Genomic DNA, 25337 nt, shown 5'->3' on the forward strand with positions numbered 1-25337 from the left:
TAAAGGAATTGCATTTGGAAAATTAGAAGACATTGATGAAGGAAATTGAAGATGATACAAACAGATAGAAAGATAAAGCATGTTTTTGGACTGGAAAAATCAATATTGCTAAAATGTTCATACTACCCAATGCAATCCACATCAAAATACAGTGGCATTTTTTCACAGAACTAAAAACATTTATATGGAAACACGAAAGACTCAACATAGCCAAAACAATTTTGAGAAAATTCAGAGCTGGAGGAACCGTGTTCCCTGACTTTAAGTTTTACTACAAAATTATAATAATCAAAATAATATGGCACTGGCACAAAAACAAGCACATAGATCAATGCAACAGGATAGAAAGCTCAGAAATAAACCTATGCACTTATAGTATGACATAGGAGAAAAGAATATACAACAGAGAAAAAAAAATCTTTTCAATAAGTGGTCCTGGAGAATCTGGACAGCTTCATGTAAAAGAATGAAATCAGAATATTCTCTAACACCACATACAAAAATAAACTCAAAATAGATTAAAAATTTAAATGTAAGACCAGATACCATAAAACTCCTAGAGGAAAACATAGGCATAACACCTTCACAAATATTTGTTTGGATCCCTCTTCTAAAGTTAAGAAAATAAAAGCAAAAATAAACAAATGGGGCCTAATTAAATTTAAAAGCTTTTGCAAGCAAAATAAACCATTGACAAAGCAAAATAAAATAAAATAAAATAACCCGCTTAACTGGAAAAAATATTTGTAAGTGATATTACCAATAAGCAGTTGATATACAAATTATATAATGAGGTCATGCAACTCCACATCAAAAAATCAAGCAACCCTGTTAAAAAATTGGCAGAAGAACTGAGTAAACATTTTTACAAAGAGGAAATGCAAATGTCCAAAAGACATATGAAAAGATGCTCAATACCACTAATAATTGAGGAAATCAAAATCAAAATCATGAGTCACAAACTTAAACAAGTCAGAATGGCTATCATCAAAAAACACATAAATAGTAAATGTTGGTGAGGATGGACAGAAAAGGGAATGCTCGTACACAATCAGTGGAAATGTAAATTGATACAACCACTGAAGAAAATAGTATGGAGTTTTCTCAAAAAACTAAAACTACCATATGACCCAGAAATTCCAATTGTGGGCATATATCTGAAAAAACAAAAACACCAATTTGAAAAGATACATACACCCCAGTGTTCATAGTAGCATTGTGTTAATTGTCAGAATACTGAAGCAACCTTCATTAACAGATGAATGGATAAAGAAGATGTGGTGAAGATATATAATAGAATAATACTCAGCCATTAAAAATGAAATGCTGCTGTATTTTAATTAATTAAGTTCTATTTATTATTAAAGTTTGAGTTTAAACATCACTTCCTTTATGCAGTCATTCCTGACTCTTTAACTCAGGTTAGTATTCCACCCATTATGTCCTTTAACTATATAACTCTTTTTTTGCAATATTTAAAATTTCTAACTTAATTGCACATCTTTTTCAATATAGTATACTGCTAACAACCAAGGATAAACAAATCTCTTTTAAAAAGACTTTTTTCCAAAGTAATGTAAGAATTATTTAAAATATCTGATAATACAAAGGTACCTATAATATAAACTGCTCCCAAACTTCCAACATTCAGTCTTCTGTTTCTCAAAGGAAATTGACCTATTTAGACTATCTACATTTTCTAAGATATGATTTCATAATTTCATATAATATGCTTCTGTCAATGTTTCTTGAGCTATTTAAAACACATTGCTGCTGCTGCTGAGTCACTTCAGTCATGTCCGACTCTGTGCGACCCCACAGATGGCAGCCCACCAGACTCCCTCGTCCCTGGGATTCTCCAGGCAAGAACACTGGAGTGGGTTGCCATTTCCTTCTCCAATGCATGAAAGTGAAAGGGAAATCACTCAGTCATGTCTGACTCTTCGCGACCCCATGGACTGCAGCCCACCAGGCTCCTCTGTCCATGGGATTTTCCAGGCAAGAGTACTGGAGTGGGGTGCCATTGCCTTCTCCATTTAAAACACATTAGCATTTATTTTCTCATAATAATAGATCAAAATTTAACTTGGTCTAACCAAACTCCTCTTCTGTCTAAAAGTGTATTTATATCTCTTTAACTTTTAATAATATACTCAAATTTTTATTTTGTGAACTTTTTTGTTATTGTTTTCTTTCTCTTTTTTAAAAAATTTTATTTTTACTTTATTTTGCTTTACAATACTGTATTGGTTTTGCCATACGTTGACATGAATCCGCCACAGGTGTACATGAGTTCTTAATCCTGAACCCCCCTCCCACCTCCCACCCTATATCATCTCTCTGGATCATCCCCGTGCACCAGCCCTAAGCATCCTGTATCCTGTGACTGGCGATTTGTTTCTTACATGATAGTATACATGTTTCAATGCCATTCTCCCAAATCATCCCACCCTCTCCTTTCCCACAGAGTCCAAAAGTCCATTCTATACATCTGTGTCTCTTTTGCTGTCTCGCATACAGGGTTATCATTACCATCTTTCTAAATTACATATATATGTGTTAGTATACTGTATTGGTGTTTTTCTTTCTGGTTTACTTCACTCTGTATAATTGGCTCCAGTTTCATCCACCTCATTAGAACTGATTCAAATGTATTCTTTTTAATGGCTAATACTCCATTGTGTATATGTACCACAGCTTTCCTATTCATTCATCTGCTGATGGACATCTAGGTTGCTTCCATGTCCTGGCTATTATAAACAGTGCTGCGATGAACATTGGGGTACACGTGTCTCTTTCAATTTGGTTTCCTCGGTGTGTATGCTCAGCAGTGGGATTGCTGGGTCATAAGGCAGTTCTATTTGCAATTTTCAAAGGAATCTCCACACTGTTCTCCATAGTGGCTGTACTAGTTTGCATTCCCACCAACAGTGTAAGAGGGTTCCCTTTTCTCCACACCCTCTCCAACATTTATTGCTTGTAGACTTTTGGATCACAGCCATTCTGACTGGTGTGAAATGGTACCTCATTGTGGTTTTGATTCGCATTTCTCTGATAATGAGTGATGTTGAGCATCTTTTCATGTGTTTGTTAGCCATCTGTATGAAACTAGATCACTTTCTAACACCATACACAAAAATAAACTCAAAATGGATTAAAGATCTAAACGTAAGACCAGAAACTATAAAACTCCTAGAGGAGAACATAGGCAAAACACTCCCTGACATAAATCACAGCAGGATCCTCTATGATCCACCTCCCAGAATACTGGAACTAAAAGCAAAAATAAACAAATGGGATCTAATTAAAATTAAAAGCTTCTGCACAACAAAGAAAAATATAAGCAAGGTGAAAAGACAGCCTTCTGAATGGGAGAAAATAATAGCAAATGAAGCAACTGACAAACAACTAATCTCAAAAATATACAAGCAACATATGCAGCTCAATTCCAGAAAAATAAACGACCCAATCAAAAACTGGGCCAAAGAACTAAACAGACATTTCTCCAAAGAAGACATACAGATGGGTATTGTTTTCTCTCAATCAGAATCTATAGGCCAATCTTTTGATTTTTTAATTTGTTACATGAAAATCTAGACCCTAAACATATCTCTTTTTCTCTATGACCTCCAAACTTCTGATGACTGTTATTTTTAAAATTTAAAACATAGTATTCAATAAGTTCTCTTTCACAGTCATAATTAAGTCTATAATTTATAGCAATATTTATAATGAGCCTTTTGCTTTTATGTGAAAAGAACTGACATATATCAAGTACAGTGCTACCTAACAGATGGCTGTGTTTGCCTTTTAACTCCCCCATCACTTTTTCCAACCAGTCTGTATGATCACGATACCAGCATTTACAGAAATAAATGAATGTGTACGTGTTTTATCATCCTATTTTGGAGACCTAGAGTCCCTACACCCCAAACTGAACACGTGGATTCAATATTGTGTTAATAAATTTCTCAAAAGAGAAACATTTTTGAGTATTTGCACATTTCTTTGGTATAAATACTTATTACTGTGGTAGGTTCCTCAAGCTACCAACTTAATATCAGAGAATGTATAGTTGGGAAGAGATACGGTGAATCTGCTCCTTGTAGTCAATATAAGCTGCCTCTCAGATACCACTGAGTAGACTAAAACAAAACAAAACATAGATAATTGAGAAGCCTGAAAAGAAGAGATGCTGGCCTTGTGCTTTCCAGCTGGATGTTTGACGAATCATTGGAAGAGAAATAAAAGTGTGTGAAAGTATTCCTAAAAAAAACTTGGCATGTATCCTTTTTAATCTGAAGTGCACATGAACATAGACATTGCTGTCTTCCTGAATCATTCTGGCCATAAATTTAGGAAAGGAGAGTGAACGGTAATGATACATTTAGCAATCCTTATATCTTATTCATTACATTATATGTTCTCAATTCTAAGTTGAGTCAGAGAAGGTTCTACTGGCCTTAATAGAATCTAACCAAGAGTGTTTTTTTTCAAGGGGAAACTGCAGGAAAAAAAAAACAGTTTTCTCCTATGTTCTTATGGTCCTTGGCATGTCTGAAAATTAAACTGACTAAAACAGATGAACAGAAAAAAAAAGAGTACACATTTTTAGCATAAGTTTTACAAGATGAAATATCTCCTAAGAAAATGAATATAAAAAGAAAAACTGGTTAATCCTGTGTGTTTTTATGTTAGGTTTGATGAGAAAATCACAGAAAAATATGATTCTACAAAGAGCAAGAGTTAAGTCTGCTAAACTGATGAAAACTTAGCAAGGCCTGTTCATTTGGATATTCCTCAATGTTCAGCTATCTTGAAATTAAGGATGATTATTTCCTTGGGTATAGAGAGGGTAACTCTTGCATAAAGGTTTCATGATATGCTTCAGGGGAGAAGGACAGAAGAAGGTCAACGAAAGAACTTCCTGTTTATTCCATTCAAGCTCCTACAACTTAAAATACTGAATATGCCACGGTGGAATATTTGGGGGTAGAATGTGCTGAACACCATTGGCTGCCTAGTAGGCTGTTGGAGAAGACTCTTGAGAGTCCCTTGGACTGCAAGGAGATCCAATCAGTCCATTCTGAAGGAGATCAACCCTGGGATTTCTTTGGAAGGAATGATGCTAAAGCTAAAACTCCAGTACTTTGGCCACATCATGCGAAGAGTTGACTCATTGGAAAAGACTCTGATGCTGGGAGGGATTGGGGGCAGGAGGAGAAGGGGATGACCGAGGATGAGATGGCTGGATGACATCACGGACTTGATGGACCTGAATCTGAGTGAACTCCAGGAGATGGTGATGGACAGGGAGGCCTGGCGTGCTGCGATTCATGGGGTCGCAAAGAGTCGGGCACGACTGAGCGGCTGAACTGAACCGAGGCTTACGGAAACTTAGCAAGAATAGGAGAGTGAGTATAAAATCAGGAGCAGGGTCTGAGACAACTATGGAGAACATCACACTCAGATGGGAAATCAGTGTAGTACTTAGGTCGAGCTCTTCGAAAGTACTCTCACATTTTTGCTCCATACCAAAAAAAAAAAAAAAAAGTGGCATTGGGCTACTTCCATCATTCCAGTCATCATAAAGGAGGATTCAATGAAGATAAATTTCCAAGAAGCTGGCCTCTGGGCTTCATTAGGAAAACTTTGACAAATATTTACAACTGACCATGAGAACTGAAAATGTAACCCTTATTCTATGCAACAATAGACCTACTGAAAATTAGAGGGATGATGAGACATTAGAGGAGATTTAGACGTCTCTGATAAATACTCTTACTTGTTCCTTCCTATCTCCAAGATTTTCAGGTCAAATATATTTTGTTTATTGCTAAGGTCCTTCCATAAACAGTTAACCATATATTCCCAGTCTACAATCTTGGACCAGAAAATGTAATGGCAATCTTGATAATCACTGAAGGTACAGCATCTATAATACTCACTAAAAATTAGTGAGGACTTGCCTAATGAATAAAGGAATGATTAGAACTGAAATCAACTGATAAATAAAAGACATTAAGTAAATATTAGTTCCTTTTTGTACTTCTTCTCATAGCAAAGTCAAATAGCAATTTCTATATACATTTAAAACAGAGCATAACCATCTGTTTTTCACAAATACTACATGTATTAAATTATATATGCATTTATTAAAATGTGAATTCCATTTAATTAAGTTTAGATATTTTGTTAACTGAGTCATTAATTGCAAATTTTCTTTCAAATTTATTATTTTAACTACTTTCTTCTCTGATATCCTTATATGGATTCATAAAAATAAAAATTATAAGTGAATGCATTATTTGATGTTTATCTAGATATTGCTTATCAATCACAATAGATGCAGTTTTCAGGTCAAATAAACAAAAGCAATGCCAACTAGCAATCAAAGCAATAAATGGCAGTCCAGTAATTATAATGTTTTCCATAAACTTTAACTCACAGTTAGACAGTCATGTGATATGGACAATATCAAGAGTAGAAAGATGTTACCATTATACCTAAGAGTTATTTAATTCCAAAGATTACCAGTGACTGAAATTTAAAAAAGAAACAAATAAAACAGTTCTAAATCACCACGTTTGCTACATTATTTAAAAGATATGCCAGTTAGATTAGAATCAAGAAACATTTGTGCTTGCAAAATGCAGATTAAGTCATTCATATTCTAATTAAACCTATAGTTTGAGTGTGAACAGAAAAACTCCCAGATACTAAAATTAAACACAAAATAATGTTTACACATTTTCAGACATGATAAATGATTTGACTGTTTTAGAATTATCAGTGCCAAGAGTATGGATTCCAGTACTAGCCAAATCCAATTTTTGTAAATTCAACTTTGTTGTGGTATAATGGACATACAATACAATTCATTGATCTTAAGTTCTCAAACCAATGAATTTTGACAAATATGTGTATTTATGTAACTACCTTCAGTTCAGTTCAGTTCAGTTGCTCAGTCATGTTCGATTCTTTGTGACCCCATGAATCCCAGCACGCCTGGCCTCCCTGTCCATCGCAAACTCCCGGAGATCACTCAGACTCAGGTCCATCGAGTCCATGATGCCATCCAGCCATCTCATCCTCTGTTGTCCCCTTCTCCTCCTGCCCCCAATCCCTCTCAGCATCAGAGTCTTTCCCAGGGAGTCAACTCTTCGCATGAGGTGGCCAAAGTACTGGAGTTTCAGCTTTAGCATCATTCCTTCCAAAGAAATCCCAGGATTGATCTCCTTCAGAATGGACTGGTTGGCTCTCCTTGCAGTCCAAGGGACTCTCAAGAGTCTTCTCCAACACCACAGTTCAAAAGCATCAATTCTTTGGCACTCAGCCTTCTTCACAGTCCAACTCTCACATCCATACATGACCACTGGAAAAACCATAGCCTTGACTAGATGGACCTTAGTCGGCAAAGTAATGCCTCTGCTTTTGAATATGCTATCTAGGTTGGTCATAACTTTTCTTCCAGGGAATAAGCATCTTTTAATTTCATGTCTGCAGTCACCATCTGCAGTGATTTTGGAGCCCCCCAAAATAAAGTCTGACACTGTTTCTACTGTTTCCGCATCTATTTCCCATGAAGTGATGGGACCAGAAGCCATGATCTTTGTTTTCTGAATGTTGAGCCAACTTTTTCACTCTCTCTTTCACTTTCATCAAGAGGCGCTTTAGTTCCTCTTCACTCTCTGCCATAAGGGTGGTGTCATCTGCATATCTGAGTTTATTGATATTTCTCCCAGCAATCTTGATTCCAGCTCGTGTTTCTTCCAGTCCAGCATTTCTCATGATGTACTCTGCATATAAGTTAAATAAGCAGGGTGACAATATACAGCCTTGATGCACTCCTTTTCCTATTTGGAACCCGTCTGTTGTTCCATGTCCAGTTCTAAATGTTGCTTCCTGATCTGCATACAGATTTCTCAAGAGGCAGGTCAGGTGGTCTGGTATTAGCAATTGACATATAGAACATTTGTATCAGTTTCCTAGTGCCACTTTGCAACTATTTCCTTCTTCTAACCTTGGTCTCTAGAAACCACAAAGCTGATTTCTATCCCAATTTTTCTGCCTTTCTAAAATGTTATATAAATAGAAACATTAAGTGATCATTTATGTCTGTGTTCCTTATCCCAACAAAATGCTTTTGAGATCCATGCATGTTCTCTGTATAAATAACTAGTTTATTCCCTTTTACTAATTAGTACACATGGTGGATTCATGTCAATGTATGGCAAAACCAATGCAGAATTGTAAAGTAAAATAAAAAATAAATAAATTTAAAAAAATTAGTGGTCTTTTTCAAAATGATATACATTTTTGTTTATTAATTCAGAATGATAAGTATTTTAATTGGTCCAAGTTTTAGCTATTATAAGTGAATCTTCTATGGGCACTTTTGTCTAGTTCTTTGTGTGGATATATGTTTTCATTCTTCTATATATAGTCCTAGAAGCTGACATTTCTGGGTTGCATAATGAGTTGGTGTTTAATTTTTTGTGAGACCACCAATTGTCCTGAAATAAGAGTGCCATTTTGCATTTTCTCAACAACATATGAAAGTTGTCATTACTTCACTTTCTTGCAATGCATATATTGTCAATCTTTTAACACTTCAGCCTTCATAATTCTGTGTAGTTGTATCTCATTGATGTTTTTGCTTGAATTTTCCCACAACAAATGTCAAGAGTTCTTTCATATGCTTATTTGTCACTCTTTGGTAAGATGACTTTTCAAATCTTTTGCTCAACTTTTAATATTAATATTCTACTCCATTGTTATTGAGTTGTAAGTATTCATTTTAACATTCTAGATAAGTTCTTTATTAAATACATGTTATGCATATATTTTCTCCCTGTCTGTAGCTTGCCTCTTTATTCTCTTAACATGTCATCTAATGAGCAGTTTTAAAGTGTAGATGAATTTGAACTTTTATCTATCTATCTATATGCGTGAATGTGAATGTGAACGTGAACGTGAATGTGAATGTGAATTCGCTCAGTCGTGTCCGACTCTTCGCGACCCCATGGACTGTAGCCTACCAGGCTCCTCTGTCCATGGGATTTTCCAGGCAATAGAACTGGAGTGGATTGCCATTTCCTTCTCCAAAGGGATCTTCCCAACCCAGGGATCGAACCCGGAATAGTTGTTAAAGGTTCAGACTTCTTATGTCCTAGGGATTTTGCCTAATCCAAGGGTACAAAAGCTTTCTTCTCTTTTTCCCCTAGACTTTTTTTTTTCAATAGATTTAGCTCTTATTTTTAAGTCTATTATTCATTTCAAATAATTGTTGTCTGTGATGTGAGCTAAAAGTTGAGGTTCAGTTTTTCCAGATAGCAGTCTATTTTAGCAAAATTCATTTTAAAAAATACCCAGTTTATTTTTGCATTTCCCTGGTGGCTCAGCAGTAAAGAATCCACCTGCCAATGCAGGAGATGTGAGTTCAACCCCTGAATCAGGAAGATCCCTAGAGAAGGAAACAGCAACCCACTCCAGTATTCCTGCTTGGGAAATCCCAAGGTCAGAGGAGCCTGGCAGGCTACAGTCCATGGGGTCACAAAGAGTTAGACAAAATTTAGTGATTAAACAACAAAAAGTTTATTATTAAACTATTTTGCTCTTTGTGAAAAGTCTCTGGCTATGAGTTTGTCTCTGAACTTTATGTTCTGTTCCATCGATCTATATGTATGTCCCTAGGCCAACACCACAATATCTTGATTACTATAATTTTAAAGTAAGTCATGAAAGTAGGTACTTTAATACTTCTAAATATAATTTTGCAAAGTTGTTTTGACTATTTTATGTAACTCACATTTCCAATTAAATTTTGGAGTTATTTTCTCAGTTTTTACAAAAATTTTAACCTCTAGGACATTGTGGGCTCCAGCAGTTATTAGCTCTGTTACACTGGTTGTTAGGGAATCTATCAAATCTATCAACTTTCTATGTTTATAAAATAGAAATAATATTTTCAAATTCACAAAGGACTTTTCTGAATTAATGAGATAATGATGATAAATAATCTCTCAGCTTGTCTGTAACACATGAGACATTCTATAAATGCCAGTTTCCTTCACTGTGATTTTTTTTCCCTTCCCCAAAACATGAATAGCTTAGGTTCCTATGCATTGACAATTATTGGATTTTAACTGTTTGAAAGTGATATAAAAACAAATTTAGGAACAAACCTAAGACTTTTAATTTAACTAAATTGGTTTTATTAACAACTTGTTACAGATTTCTGTAGTAAAGTTTGGAAGCATGAGACTCCATAATCAGCTGACCCAAATATGAGTGCCACGTGGACTGATAGTTTCTATATCCAGTGAAATGATTATTAAATGGAGTTGAATCAAAGGCATTATTATTGGTCTTCATATGCTTTAATAGAGCTAAATATTTGTTGATAATTTTTTCTGTTGTTGCTGTGCATTTATAAAGTGCTACTTGAGTGCATTCAATAAGGCAATACTAAAAAATTGTATTTGAATGCTCCTTGTTAATGACCTGAATGGAAATAATGGATACAATTTGCAATTTTGATCATGAGAAGTTTTACACACTGATGAAAAACTGCATAGTTGCAAACACATTTATAACTTCTCAGTGCATTTCCATTTCTTGGCCGGAGAATGGCCCTCACTTTTTACTTCCTAGTTTAACAATTTAAATTTTAAACAGTTTTTTCTTTATTGTACAAAAACGGTAATGGTGAGAAAAAAACAATGGTAGACTACTTCATAATTTCTTTTTATTGTATGTTGGAATTTCACCAGGTGCATACGCGTTCAACTTTTGTCATTGTTTATAAACTCTCAATATTATCACACTCATTCTGCTTCAGGTACTCTTGATGTGGGTTACTGACAGATGAATCCTTCTAAACCACCATAACTAAAACTAACATTTCTAAATTCCAATTAAATATATTTTCTGAATGTCTTTATGCAACTCCAAACCAATATGATCAAAGAAATTGTTTCTTCTATTTTCTAACTTTTATCTTTATATTCAATGGACTTTTACTCATTAATAAAACAATATAAAGCCAAGGTAGATGATATGAGAATAACAAAACTATAAGGTGAAACATAAATCACCATTAATTTCATGATGTAGCAGAAATTACTTTTTATTCATCCTTTTTTATTCTCGGTTCAGTTTAGTCACTCAGTCATGTCTGACTCTTTGGACTGAAGCATGCCAGGCTTCCCCATCCATCAACAACTTCTGGAGCTTGCTAACTCATGTCCATCGAGTCGATGCCATCCAACTCAGTTATCTTTAATATCACATACATTACAATGTCTTATGAAACTTCTTTAGGAGATTGAAATAAAAACATATACATTAATTATTATTTCATATTTTTTTTTCACTGTGGAAAATACCTTTGAACATTTTTTTCATTGTGAAAAATACCATTGAACAGTTCTTGAAAATATTTTTTAAATGAGTACATAATAATTTGTCACATAAAATACTGTTTCCAAATACTTTGGTGTTTCTATTCCTTGTTGTTGTTCAGTTGCTAAGTCAGGTCTGACACTATCACCCCAAGGATAGAAGCATGCCAGACTTCCCCATCCTTCAGTATCTCCTGGAGTTTGCTCAGACTCATGTCCATTGGGTTGGTGATGCCATCAAACCATCTTATTCTCTGTCACCCCCTTCTCCTGCCCTCAATCTTTCCCAACATCAGGGTCTATTTCTTACTTTATACATTATGTTGCAGTAAGCATCTTTTTGCATGTATAGTGTTCACCAATTAAAACTTCATCATAGGCCTCTTACAGATAAATTATCAAACTATAAAAAATTTTAGTTGTTGCTGTTGTTTAGTCACTAAGTCGTTCCAACTCCATGGACCGCAGCATGCCAGGCTTCCATGTCCTTCACCATCTCCCAGAATTTGCTCAAACTCATGCCCAGTTCATTCTCTGTTGCCCGCTTCTCCTTCTGATTTCAATCTTTCCTAGCCTCAGGGTCTTTTTCAATGAGCTGGCTCTTCACATCAGGTGGACAAAGTATTGGAACTTAGGCTTCAGCATAAATCCTTCCAACATATATTCAGGGTTTCCTTTAGGATTGACTTGTTTTATCTCCTTGTTGTCCAAGGGACTCTCAAAAATCTTCTCTAGCACTACAGTTTGAAATCAATTCTGTGCTCAGCCTTCTTATGGTCCAGCTCTCATATACATACATGACTACTGGAAAAAACACAGCTTGGATGATGCAGACCTTCGACAGCAAAGCAATGTCTCCGCTTTTTAAAATGCTGTCTAGCTTTGTCATAGCTTTTCTTCCAAGGAGCAAATGTCTTTTAACTCCGCGGCTGAAGTCACCATCCGCATTGATTTGGAGCTGAAGAAAAGAAAATCTGCCACTGTTTCCCTATCTATTTTCCATGAAGTGATGAGACTAAATGCCATGGTCTTAGTTTTTTGAATGTTGAGTTTTAAGCCAGCTTTTTCACTCTCCTGTTTTACCCTCCTCAAAAGGCTCTCTAGTTCCTCTTCACTTTCTTCCCTTAGAGTGGTATTGTCTGCATGTCTGAGGTTGTTGATATTTCTCCCAGCAATCTTGATCCCAGCTTGTATTCATCCAGCCTGGCCTTTCTCATTATGTACTCTGCATATAAGTTAAGTAAGCAGGGTGACAATTGACAGCCTTGTCATGGTCCTTTCCCAATTTTGAACAAGTCCGTATTTCCATGTCCAGTTCTAACTGTTGTTTCTTGACCTGAATACAGCTTTCTCATGAGACAGGTAAGGTGATCTGATATTTCTGTCTCTAAGAATTTTCCAGTTTGCTGTGATCTACACTGTCAAAGCTTTGATGTAGCTGAAGCAGAAGTGGATGTTTTTCTGGAATTCTCTTTCTTTTTCTATAATCCAACAAATATTGGAAATTAGATATCTGGTTCCTCTGCCTTTTCTATATCCAGCTTGTACAAATGGAAGTTCTCAGTTCAGGTACTGTTGAAGCCTAGCTTGAAGGATTTTGAGCATTACCTTGCTAGCATGTGAAATGAGCTCAATTGTATGGTAGTTTGTTCAAAAAAAATGTTCAAAAAATCTTCTTCATTAAAAAAAAAATCCAACTGTAACTTAGAAAATTTGTGTTAATATAAACTGATATTTATAAATGAACCAGACTGATACTGTCTTTGATTATTATTTTAAAAGCCTTCTTTATTTTATGGGTAGTTTTTTTTTTACTTCATATTAACTTCATTTACTTTGTTTATATGTAAAGTTAAATTTTGTAATACTTTATTATTGTAATATGCTACATTCGATTTTGAGACTTGTCATTGCATTTTTCTTTTAAATGTTTCAACAAACACTAATACTGCTTTATTGTCATCCTTAATATATTTAAAGATAGCAATGTTTTGTCATTTGTCACATTTTTTTCAAATGTTTTTCATAAATCTTTCATAAAGATTTACTTTTAATCTTTCTACATTCTGATAGTATTTTTCATCATCATTCACTTGATTTTCTTTATGATTATCTTTTGTAGTCAACTCTCTTCAGTGAAGAATTTATTTCATGTTGTCATGGTTTTTACTTATTGTAACCAGTCTATTTTCATCTCTCATTTAATCTCAGTCCCTTTATATCTGTTCCTCACAATAAATCTATTCTAATTATTCCACTAGTTCTCCTCTAAATTGTTGTTTGTTATGTAAATTATTTTCAAATGTGTGTCTCCATTTGTGTCTTCAAGACAAAGTTCTCTTTCCTTTGTGTTGTAGAATTTTTACATGACTCAATGTTGTTATAACTTTGTCTTCCATTATCTCATATTTTTGGATAGTATTCTCTTTAGATACAGCATTTAATAACACAAGGTAGTAGAATTCAAATAGTCACCGTCAGTAGCTATTTGGCTGCTTCACCTTTTAGAAGATAGATCTGACAGGTTTATAGTTATAGTTGTATGAGAGGGGCCCTTTCTCCACTCCTTATAGAGAAGCATCTCTAAGGCAACTCACACCTGCCATTTTCTAAGCACTTAGCTGGAGAGGAGAAGAACATACTTGGATGTTTGTTGTTTATTAGTCCTTTTGTAAGGTACTCCTTTTTCTTCTTTGTGATATACAGTTACCTACAGGGAACACACATCAACACTGCACCTGCATTCTATACAAGTTCAGATCCTCACAACGTCAGTCTATATATGTTTAGCACTGCCAGTAAACATTAATTGAATCTGAATGCGAAGCATTAGCAGTCTCACTATATTAGAGTCTTATTTTCCACTAACATCTTTAGTTATTATAAAGATAATTTGAATCTTCATGCCTTATTCATCTGGTTTTCATATTTATTACTATTTTTAGTTTAGGAGCAAAATTGATTTAATTATATTCCTGAAGTTCAAAGCACATCTTCACTATTGATCTGTCTACTCATTTTGGTTTATTTATTTAAAGCTTCATCCCTCAACCCACTCAAATTCTCTCTCTCAAGTTATATTTCTCATATTTTCATGTGTAAATGTTCTTGAAAAATATATACTGATGTGTTTATTTATTTACATAAACAGCATTGTGTTCTGTATTAAAGTCTGTTTCATTTTTTTTTAATTGAGCTTTGATTTCAAAGTCTATCCATGTTAGCAAATTTACAATATAGTTTTTAACTGTATGTTGTTTTTTGTTGAATAAGAACATGTGGGACACATTCACTGAATTCTGTACATTTATTTGATATGTTATGGATACAAAAGTCTCCAACTTCTGACCACAGTGAATGTGGCAATGAACATCCTAGAACATGACTCCTAATAAAAGTGTAAGATTTCACTGGGATCTTAAATGTCCAGGATTGGACTTTTTGATTCTTAGAATATGTTTTATGCAATTGGAACAAACTGCCAGAATGGCTTCCTGGCGGATGCCCTAATTTACAGTCCCTCCTGGAGAGGATGAGAGTTCTTATATCCCTACCTTCCTGCCGGTGCTTAACATTATCTTACTTTATAATTTTAATCTAATATATCTAAAGTGAAATTTCCCTGTTTCAAGGTGAATTACTCTGGTTACAAATGTTTACCTATAGCTCAGCACTTTTAATTCATGTATTTCTACATTCACTATTATGTTAAGATTTGATTCTTATATTATTTTCTTTTTACTGTTGTCTCTATTTTCTTCTTTTTTATTCATTTAAATTGAATAGACTAAGATTTCTTCTGTTTATTTAAAAGTTATTTGTCTTTTTCTTATATTAGGTTTTTTAGCTTAAGATCCAACTTAATATGTATTTACACAAAATGCTACCTCTCATAAACCTTCTCATGAATGTAAGTTCTGTCTTCACTGTACTAAGTTAATATTATTCACAAGTTTAGTCCAAGTTTAGAATGGAAATCCTTTTATTTTCCTCATCCTAAACTTTAACGAGCTATTTCACAATTCTTACTTGTCTCATAGCATCATCTGAGTACTTTTCTAAAAGTATTTTTATTATGTTTCTCAGTTACAAATCTCTAATAATTGTGTTTTGGTAATATTTTATAATAATAGCTTAAGTTAAATAATTTTCTGGATTTAAATTATAAGTTCAACATCCTTTTAAATCAAAATATTAAAATTGCTATTTAATTTCTCTTCTGCTTCCAGTGTGTCTGTTGATAAAACTCATATACAATTGTTCCTCAAATTTTTCTTAACATGCTCAAGTTTTTTGTAATCTCTAATCTTTGACATTATAAATATGTTTCTGCCTATACTCGTGGAAATTTTATGCCAATTTTTCTTCAAATATTTCTGCATTTTATTTATATTTTCTTCTTCAGAGATTTTTATTATCTAGAATTTTGAACTTAACTTTTAGGTAAGATTTTTATTTCTGAAGTATTTTGTGTCTTATTTCTTTCCTGTTTTCTGTGGGAGATGCTCACGCTGATCTTTTATTATTTGTCTTTATTCATTTTATTATTTATTTTTATCTATTGGGTTCTCTTTTTTTCAACTATCATTTTTATATACAATATATCCAAATGATATTTTCTTATCCTACTTTCAAATGATTTGCATTCTTTACCTCTCTAAAGATATTTATAATTTGTTTTATATTTTTATATTTCTGTTTCAATGTTTCTGCTGTTGAGTTGTACTGTTTACTATTTCCCTTAGTTGTTCAGCCTCTTTCACTGGATAGGTGTATTAGAGAATGGTCAAAGCCAGTCTCTATCATGTATCAGTCCTTGGAAGAAGTCCTAGTTTTGATAATGATGAGCCATATTGATGAGTCTCATTTGTTGTCACTCAATCAGGCAGTTTTTGTAGCTGCTAAATTCTTATATCTGAAACCAGGAACTCTTTTCAACTCCAGAGAATCTGGATTCTAAGGACTTTACATAGCTATAGGCCTTGTTCTTAGAATAACACTATTTTCTTATTACTAAACATAATTCTTCATTATAAACCCTTTACTATACAAGTAGAAAGAGAGTAGCTTTTTTTTTTTTTTAAATAAACAATAGAGACATGTAAAACTATACCGACATCATTCTGGGCAATAATAGAGGCCTAGAGGAAAATACTTTTGTATTTAAGCAATGTATTAAATCATTGAGACTATTTAGAGCTTTCTCTAATCTGGTCAAGATGTAAATTCATACTGGAGGTGTAATTCAGTGACAAACAAAGTTTGTTACTAGTAATGTAGTTCAATCAAAGGGATAGTTTCTGCTTCTACCTAAAGAGACAAACTATTAGTGTTGAGCAATTAAGTGCACTGCTAAGTATTGCATATTTGCTTTATGTAGTTAATTTAAATATAAGTGATCTTTCTTCCCCAGAAGTCAAATTTGTTTTTCAATAGTGTTGTTATGGAATATTTTAGCAGCTAATTTTATTTGTAAGTGTATGTATTTAAAATCTGTTCTTAAGTAGATATTTTCTTAAAAAAAAATAAAAGAAAAAGGAAGGGTGTTATTCTGTGAAATACTTTCAGGTGTCTAATCTGCATTTTTTAATGATTCATCGTTGAATTTGTAACTTTTCTCTAGTTATAAAATGAGACTCTTTCCCACACATCAATGTGATCGTTATTCATTTTCCATTTATTGCTGAGACAAGAAAAACAGTTGCTTTATGATGAAAGGCAGAAGGATCTATCAGGCCCCCGTCACTTTTCATGAACTAAGGACTGATGTCAGTGACTGTCAGATACAAGTGATTTTCTCTATAAATCTTTTTCTTGCAAAAGCGAATCATTGTTCCCTTACATTGCACAGGCTTTTGTTCAGCTTTTCTGTAGTATAAAATTTAATGAGAGCAGCCACAGAAAACATCAAGAACTGAGTATGTGTCACAGAGAAATCTTCAGCTTTGTTGAGATACTCTCATAAAATTACTTGTGCTTTCTTTTCACTATCAGCTTTTTTTTTTTTTTAAGATGGGAAAAATCACTTAAAGATTCAATATCAATACTAATTACCTTTTACTATGTATGTATGTGTGAGCATATGTGTATGCATTGTGTAAACATGTGTGTATGCATGATATATAGTCCATCTACAATTCCATAGTTTAATAATACTATGATATTGACTCAAGCTTAAAAGATATGATGATGGAAAATACTTCCTACCATCCCCAGGCCCAATTATGAGAATCTCACTTATTTCCTTTTTCCTCTCTGTAACAGCTGTCGTTTGCTTGGCTGCTCCTGTTGTCTGTTTCCAGGGTCAAGCACCTTGAGGCAGACAGCTGGGCCTCCCTGATGGAAGATTCCCACCTCTATAATTCACCTAGACCTCTCTAATTCACTTCTACCCATCATCTGCCAGAGGTACAGCTTTACGATTATTTGAACATATCACAAGATATATCTGTTTGCTTTGCCCTGCGGGTACACTAATCTTTTTTCTGAGACTGTGTATTTATTGGGGGAGAGCTTATTGTTTCTGGTCAAGGGGGTGCAACGATGTAATGAGAATGTACTTAATTTATCGTTGCTGTTTCTATTTGCCTTATCTGTATTGTGTCTTTTCCAGCTATTTCCCAAAGGAGCACTTAATTCATCTAAAATATTTCTTATATAAATCCACACTTATGTGGTAACTTCACTGACTCATAGTATAAACTAATTTCTTTCTATTTGCCAATTTGGCTCTGGAAGGGAAAGTTTCCCTCATCAAATGGAAGAAACAAGAAACTCTAATACAAGGAATATAGGTCCCTTTTCTACTACAATCCCCATATTCTCTCCAAATGAAACCCATAAAACATGTGTAGCTTTGTTTTTGCAAAATAATGGAGGGTAAGCTGTTGGATAGAAGAAGGAACTAGTTTAAAGGCTTGCTGATGTTGGAGATTTTGAGTTCTTTATTCTCAGAGTTAAAAGGCTTTGGAAGAGCAAAAGATTGTATCTGTGTCGGCATTTAACTATGGTGGGGATCAAATGCCACTGATTCATGCTCATTACGGCTGCTTCTCCCTCACCTGGGATGCTTTAAGAAGTCTTTATGAGAGCTCAGTGAGGATTAACTTCATAGGCAAGAATAATAAGAAAAAGGTCTGTATGGCCTGTCTTAATTTGTGAGAGAATGAGATCATTTAGTTATTATGCCCTGGGAACATTTAAAAAATGTAAATGCATTATAGTTAGAAATATGCATATTTAATTCTTTAAAATCTGTGAGAGATGGGGTTACTACAATGGTACTTTTAATCCTAGTAAGTGAAAAGCTAATTCTGGTTCTCTTAAGTGTGGGGGAGAAAACAAATCTGACTACCAATTTCCCTTGGTTGACTTTAACATACTGAAATTATTGCATGGTATACTTGGTTTTCATGTGTGTATTGGATATAACCCACAATTTTAATTCAGAAGTTATTAAGTATTTACTTCTGTTATGAATATATACTGCATGATATTGACAGAAGTATATTTTATAATTATGATTTTTCTTGATCTAATTATCATTTCCTTTCAAAGTGATTTAGAATGGCATCAAAATGATTTTAAAAACAAAGGACTTCACTGTATAGTTGGAAGAATCAGTATACATAAAATAGAAAGATATGTTTAGAGTTACAGTCAGTTAGTGTCTGCTTTTCTAGTGCCCAGACTTTGCACTCTCCAAGACACTCTGTAACTTCTGTTAAAGCCTGCAATGCTGGAGACCCAGGTTCGATCTCTGGGTCAGGAAGAGCCCCTGGAGAAGGAAATGACAACCCACTCCAGTACTCTTGCCTGGGAAACCCCATGCACAGAGGAGTCTGCTAGGCTACAGTCCATAGGGTTGCAAAGAGTCGGACATAACTGAGCGACTACTTTACTTTACTTTAATGTGACCATCAGTTCAGTTCAGTCGCTCAGTAGTGTCCGACTCTTTGCTACCCTATGAATCACAGCAAGCCAGGCCTCCCTGTCCATCACCAACTCCTGAAGTTCACTCAAACTCATGTCCATCTAGCAGGTGATGTCATCCAGGTATCTCATCCTCTGTCATCCCCTTCTCCTCCTGCCTCCAATCTCTTCCAGCATCAGAGTTTTTTCCAATCAGTCAACTCTTCACATGAGGTCAGAGTCTTTTCCAATCAGTCAACTCTTCGCATGAGGTAGCCAAAGTACAGGATCTTCAGCTTTAGCATCATTCCTTCCAAAGAACACCCAGGGCTGATCTGCTTTAGAATGGACTGGTGGGATCTCCTTGCAGTTCAAGGGACTCTCAAGAGTCTTCTCCAACACCACAGTTCAAAAGCATCAATTCTTCGGTGCTCAGCTCTCTTCACAGTCCAACACTAATATCCATACATGACCACTGGAAAAACCATAGCCCTGACTAGACGGACCTTTGTGGCAAAGTAAGGTCTCTCCTTTTCAATATGCTGTCTAGGTTGGTCATAACTTTCTTTCCAAGGAGTAAGCATCTTTTAATTTTATGGCTACAGTCACCATCTGAAGTGATTTTGGAGCTCCCCAAAATAAAATCTGACACTGTTTCCACTATGTCCCCATCTATTTCCCATGAAGTGATGGGTCCAGATGCCATGAACTTCGTTTTCTGAATGTTGAGCTTTAGGCCAACTTTTTCACTCTCCTCTTTCACTTTCATCAAGAGGCACTTTAGTTCCTCTTCACTTTCTGCCATAGTGGTGGTGTCATCTGCATATCTGAGGTGATTAATATTTCTCCTGGCAATCTTGATTCCAGCTTGTGCTTCTTCCAGCCCAGCGTTTCTCATGATGTACTCTGCATATAAGCTAAATAATCAGGGAGACAATATACAGCCTTGACATACTCCTTTTCCTATTTGGAACCAGTCTGTTGTTCCATGTCCAGTTCTAACTGTTGCTTCCTGACCTGCACAGGTTTCTCAAGAGGCAGGCCAGGTGGTCTGGTATTCCCATCACTTTCAGAATTTTAAACAGTTTGTTGTGATAAACACAGTTAAAGGCTTTGGCATAGTCAACAAGGCAGAAATAGATGTTTTTTTTGGAACTCTCTTCCTTTTTCCATAATCCAGCAGATGTTGCCATTTTGATCTCTGGTTCCTCTGCCTTTTCTAAAACCAGCTTGAACATCTGTAAGTTCATGGTTCATGTATTGCTGAAGCCTGGCTAGGAGAATTTGGGGCATTACTTTACTAGCATAAGAGATGAGTGCAATTGTGTGTTAGTGTGAACATTCTTTGGCATTGCCTTTCTTTGGGATTGGAACAAAAACTGACCTTTTCCATTTCTGCGGCCATTATTGAGTTTTCCAAATTTACTGGCATATTGAGTGCAGCACTTTCACAGCATCATCTTCCAAGATTTGAAATAGCTCAACTGGAATTCCAACACCTCCTCTAGCCTTGTTTGTAGTGATGCTTTCTAAGGCCCACTTGACTTCACATTCCAGGATATCTGGCTCTAGGTGAGTGATCACACCATCATGATTATCTTGGTCTTGAAGATCTTTTTTGTACATTTTTCTGTGTATTCTTGCCACCTCTTCTTAATATCTTCTGCTTCTGTTAGGTCCATACCATTTCTGTCCTTTATCGAGCCCATCTTTGCATGAAATTTTCCCTTGGTATCTCTAATTTTCTTGAAGAGATCTCTAGTATTTCCCATTCTGTTGTTTTCCTCTATTTCTTTGCATTGATCGCTGAAGAAAGCTTTTTTATCTCTTCTTGCTATTCTTTGGAACTCTGCATTCAGATGCTTATATCTTTCCTTTTCTCCTTTGCTTTTGCTTCTCTTCTTTTCACAGCTATTTGTAAGGCCTCCTCAGACAGCTGTTTGCTTTTTTGCATTTCTTTTCTATGGGGATGGTCTTGATTCTTGTCTCCTGTACAATGTCACGAACCTCCATCCATAGTTCATCAGGCACTCTATCTCTCAGATCTAGTCCCTTAAATCTATTTCTCACTTTCACTGTATAATCATAAGGGATTTGATTTAAGTCATTCCTGAATGGTCTAGTGGTTTTCCCCACTTTCTTCACATTAAGTCTGCATTGGGCAATAAGCTGTTCATGATCTGAGCCACATTCAGCTTCCAGTCTTTTTTTGCTGACCATATAGAGCTTCTCCATCTTTGGCTGCAAAGAATATAATCGATCTGATTTCAGTGTTGACCATCTGGTGATGTCCATGTATAGAGTTTTCTCTTGTGTTGTTGGAAGAGGGTATTTGCTATGACCAGTGTGTTCTCTTGACAAAACTCTATTAGCCTTTGCCCTGCTTCATTCTGTATTCAGAGGCCAAATTTGTCTGTTACTCTAGGTTTTTCTTGACTTCCTACTTTTGCGTTCTATTCCCCTATAATGAAAAGGACATCTTTTTTGGGTGTTAGTTCTAAAAGGTCGTGTAAGTCTTCATAGAACCGTTCAACTTCAGCTTCTTCAGTGTTACTGGTTGAGGCATAGACTTGGATTACCATGATATTGAATGGTTTTCCTTGGAAATGAACAGAGATCATTCTGTCGTTTCTGAGTTTGCATCCAAGTACTGCATTTCGATATGTACTTCCAAAAATGTCACTGTATTATGCCAATATTTAATAATAAATCTATATTTATAAGTGAAGAATCTCTAGGACAAATAATTAAACAGTTTCTCCATACACTTTTACACATTGTTTGTTTTCATGGCATTTTGATCAGTTTAATAAATTTAAAATTTTTTTAGGACTTATATATGCTGAATATGGTGCAGATATTAGAGTGAGTGAAAAGTAAGAGAGTAACTATAATAAGAAAGATATTTCTATGGTTTTATATATTATACTGGGTATGTTTATCTATCTTCCACCATATTCACAGTAATACTTTAATATTGTTATATAGATTGTATTTTGACTATAACTAACTGATAAATGAATATTTTCTTAAAATGATAATAGATTATAATTTTAAAATAGTTAGAGTATTCATTATTGGTTCAAGTCTTTGTGAAGATTTGACCAGGCTGTTTAATGGAAAATTTTAATTTTCTTTCCTTAATTAATATATAGAAATATTTCTCTCCCCTAATATAATGTAAACATCAGAAATATTAGTGATGTTCAACTCTATTTCCTTCATCATCAACAATGCATTGAGGAGACTTTAAAAAAAAAATTCCCAGTCTGAATATCTTGCTCTGAGGCTTTTACCTAAGCAAAAATCATGGGACAGAAGGAAAGGAGAAAAGAGACAACCTGGGAGAAATTGAAACACAAAGATCTCTCCCACTTTCTATCTCAGCCTATTGCCAGCCACTAACACGAATTTCTCTTCTTCTGCATTTTTCTAGAATCCAATGGTCATATCCTAGAAAGGGCATTTCTTCATCACTTTAATAACATGAGTACATATAATTTGATTTCAGCAGAGGGATAGTTAATTTTTATAGATTTTTCTCAGTTATTATTGACAGTGGTTGGATTTCATTGAAGGTTTACAATTGTAAACAAGATTATACTTGCCTAGTAACAGAGCAGATAATCAGCTTCTGTAAGTGTTTCATGCACACTTAAAAGAATGTTTATACTGTTAACACTGGAGGCTCTATTCTATTGATGCCACTTGGATCAATTTTATTATATTAGTTGCTCAGATCTTCTGATTACTTGATGATTTATTGTCTGCTTTTTCTATCAGTTTCTGAGAGAAGTGTGTCAAAGTCCCTACTATGGGTATATGTAGAGCTTCTCTGGTGGCTTGGATGGTAAAAAATCTGCCTGTAGTGCAGGAGACCAGGTTGGATCCCCTGGAGAAGACCATGGCTACCCACTCCAGTATTCTTGCCTAGAGAATTCCATGGACAGAGGAGACTGGCAGGTTACAGTCCATGGGGTTGCAAAGAGTTGGACCCAACTGAGCAACTAACACTTATTTAACAGGTGTATGTATGTCTCTCCTGTCCTTTAATATTGTAAATGCTTGTTTTAATGTCTGAAGTTATACTATAATGTGTGTGCAGATTTAATATTGTTAAATGCTCTTAATCATAATGAAAGGGCTTTTGTATCTCTCATGTAAATTTTTCCTTAGAGTTTATTTTGTCTAATATTTGTATAGACATAATAGATTTTGTGTGTTTGTGAAGAGGGGAAGAGAATAAAAGTAACTATTCTATAATATGTTTACAGAACATATCTTTCCATATTTTTAATTGGAAATTTTCTATGCATTTTTTTGATATATTTTTTCTTGTAAGAAAGACATTGTTTTATTGACTTTCTGTAACAGTCTTCTTTTTTTATACAGATTTTAAATACATTGTATCAAAACACTGACAAAATTTAGAGAACTATCTTTATCTACTAGAAAACTTTCTATTTCTGTTTATCCTACCTTTCCCTCCTTTCTTCTATTTTTGGACTAGTCAGACATAGTTTATCATTTGTAATGCAAATAGCTGTGAAACTAGGGAGGTTAACTTACTGGGAGCAGGGAGGGAGTGTGCAGAAAATCACTGGACACTTCCTTAGAATGAAAATAATTTTAATATATCTTAAACATTTAAACATGAGTTAGCCAGATATATCAAGTGTGTGAAAGTGGATAGAACGGGATGCTCATTCCAAGCAGAAGTGACAGACTGCATAAAGGGGACAACTGCATGGTGTATAAATGGAATGACAAAAGTGCAATATAGGTGGTTGAAAAGATTATGCTTATGAGACAACACCTACCAAACCATAAAAAACCTTACAATCATTTCTCCTTTTCTGGACTATGTGAGTGTGTTAGCAGGAAGCCACTGATGTGATTTAGACAATAAAGTGAAAGATGAAATTTATGTATTAGGAAAATTTCTGCAAAAGCAGGATAGAAGATGAATTATTAAGGGACAACAGTTGAGGCAAGGATGCCTGGTAGGAAGCTGTTGAAGTCACATAGTAAACTAGCATGTTAGCAAAGCAAAATATCCTTTATTCAATAGCTCTTGAATAAAGGATAAACAGTTGTAGAAAGTAAGGCAGAAAATTGGCCGCTTGAAAATGAGCTGACTCATTAGAATGGAGTGAACTATGTTTTCAGTTATATCACTTTGATGGCTTGAAATCTGCTGTGGTGGATATTATCTACCCAAAGATAATTATCAAGTGCCAAAAATCCAGCTCTAAACTTTTTCCCAGAGAACTAGTCATTAAGTATTTACAGCACAGTGTTGGGCAGAATAGATTACCAGAATGTCTGGAAGCAAGCTGAGAGACTTGATTTAGTACATTTGGAGGCTGAGGAATGGATGAGTCAAATTTGCCTATCAGGATTTCACTTTGGTGAAAAGATGGATACTGTTTCTATCAACTAAAATACAACCTAAGAGTAAGATTTAGGGCAAGGTACTAGATTTCAGACATAGGTGAAAACATTCAAGTCAAGGTGTCTAGCAGATAATAGGATATATGAATCTTTGCATCATCAGCATGTGTGTGTGTGTGTGGAGGTTAAATAATTTTACCAGAGGACATTGTCCAGGAGACATCAGAATTCAAGGAGAAAATTTACAGGCATTCCAAATTCTGATGGTGAAATAAAGCAGAAATGAAGATGAAGGATCACACAAGCATGAGGGTAACTAGCATGTTGTTGCTGTGGAAAGAAACAAAATGGAGTTTTTCCAAACAGAGGGCATGTCAGAAAAGCTGAATGCTGCGCATATGTTACTAGATACTAGTGGGAAAATGTTCACTGAAGTGAATAAATAAGAAATCATCGTTTTTTATTTATTTCAGATTTCAAAGAAGTAAATGGGCTGTGATGAAATGAATGTAGTAATTGTGATAAAAAGGTTGAGTTTTTCTAAATGGATAGAATAGAAAGATGGATTAAAGAAAACAGATATTCAGTCTAATAATTAACAGGACTCATCCATGGAAATTTAAAGAA

This window comes from Oryx dammah, unplaced genomic scaffold (assembly GCF_014754425.2).
Source record: "Oryx dammah isolate SB20612 unplaced genomic scaffold, SCBI_Odam_1.1 HiC_scaffold_11227, whole genome shotgun sequence".
Classification (NCBI taxonomy): Eukaryota; Metazoa; Chordata; class Mammalia; order Artiodactyla; family Bovidae; genus Oryx; species Oryx dammah.